The 1,792-nt window shown below is 44.3% G+C and overlaps 1 long non-coding RNA gene across 1 annotated transcript; it reads right to left on the reverse strand.

The window, feature by feature from the left end:
- Window positions 1-333: 333 nt before the first annotated feature.
- Window positions 334-888, reverse strand: LOC123497332 (uncharacterized). Its single transcript, XR_006671021.2, has 2 exons — window positions 820-888; window positions 334-555 (listed from the first exon to the last, which is right to left on the reverse strand). It is a non-coding gene; the product is annotated as an uncharacterized lncRNA (long non-coding RNA).
- Window positions 889-1,792: the final 904 nt, after the last annotated feature.

The raw sequence follows: 1,792 nt of genomic DNA on the forward strand, positions 1-1,792 counted from the left end.
AATACATGCATGGTCCTAAATACGATCGCTATGACGGTTTGTTGTGCGCACCTAAGTTGGCCAAACTTACCTAACCTTAGGTGTGGCAATCTTTGGCAAAGTTAGTCACAAACCAAAGAGCCCCTAAGTATACCAAGGTGACCGGCGTCCGTTGCTCCGTACATTTTCCGTACTTGGAGTTCATGTCGACACACACTGCAGTCCAGGCAGGGCACACACATGGAGCTGGCTTGGCACCTACCTAGACCTAGTCCCAGCAACGGCAATGGATGTTGGTGGTCACATTACAAGTTTACTACACGGCTCGATCATATCGTGCAGGCAAGTAAACAGTTGATCAAACTGGCCGGAGTGCCATTCTTGCAAGTCTGCTTAATCAATGACTACAACTCACGACATGCTCACATCACACACATAACTGAAGGAAACTGAAACAGAAGTAGGCATGCACCTAACTCGTCGATGGAGACCACGCGAACACACACACGCACACGCACACGCACACACACAGTTGTAGTTTGTTGCAGTTTGCTCTGTCACGTGCGTGCTGACTGCCTGGAGATAATTAAGGAAACATGTAAGAAAAACTGAACGTAATTGCATACGGTTTTATCTTCAAATAAAAATCGAGTATGGTTTTATTCCATTTCTAACATCACATCATCGTTTTAACCAACATGAGCATGTAAATATATAAGCAAGCAAAAGTAAAATGATGCATGATATTTACCAGAAGAGAACTTTTTCTACTCCGCACATCACGAACATGCATGCCGCTAAGAAATTCGAACATAGACAATAGACAGTATGTTAACGTACATTGCATTCTTCTCTTCACCGGTCAGTTGAAAACATTAGCGATTGTCAGCATCAGGTGACGAACTGCATCCCTCTTGGCTGCTGCGTTTTCCCTCTTGGCCCATTAGGCCCATATCTTTTCCCGGGGGTGCCCGGAACCCCTTCCGGTAACCCAATATGTATCCGGTACCCATTGGAACACTTCCGGTGTCCGAATACTATCGTCCTATATATCAATCTTTACCTCTCAACCATTTCGAGACTCCTCGCCATGTCCGTGATCTCATCCGGGACTCCGAACAACATTCGGTCACCAAATCACATAACTCATATAATACAAAATCGTCATCGAACGTTAAGCGTGCGGACCCTACGGGTTCGAGAACTATGTAGACATGACCGAGACACCTCTCCGGTCAATAACCAATAGCGGAACCTGGATGCTCATATTGGCTCCTACATATTCTACGAAGATCTTTATCGGTCGAACATTTATGACAACATACGTTATTCCCTTTGTCCATCGGTATGTTACTTACCCGAGATTCGATCGTCGGTATCTTCATACCTAGTTCAATCTCGTTACCGGCAAGACTCTTTACTCGTTCTGTAATACATCATCCTGCAACTAACTCATTAGTCACTTTGCTTGCAAAGCTTCTTATGATGTGTATTACCGAGAGGGCCCAGAGATACCTCTCCGATACTCGGAGTGACAAATCCTAATCTCGATCTATGCCAACCCAACAAACACCTTCGGAGATACCTGTAGAGCATCTTTATAATAACCCAGTTACGTTGTGACGTTTGATAGCACACAAGGCATTCCTCCGGTATCCGGGAGTTGCATAATCTCATAGTCGAAGGAATATGTATTTGACATAAAGAAAGCAATAGGATTAAAACTGAAAGATCAATATGCTATGCTAACGGATGGGTCTTGTCCATCACATCATTCTCCTAATGATGTGATCCCGTTCATCAAATGACAACA

The sequence above is a fragment of the Aegilops tauschii genome, chromosome 2, assembly GCF_002575655.3.
Source record: "Aegilops tauschii subsp. strangulata cultivar AL8/78 chromosome 2, Aet v6.0, whole genome shotgun sequence".
In the NCBI taxonomy this organism is placed as follows: domain Eukaryota; kingdom Viridiplantae; phylum Streptophyta; class Magnoliopsida; order Poales; family Poaceae; genus Aegilops; species Aegilops tauschii.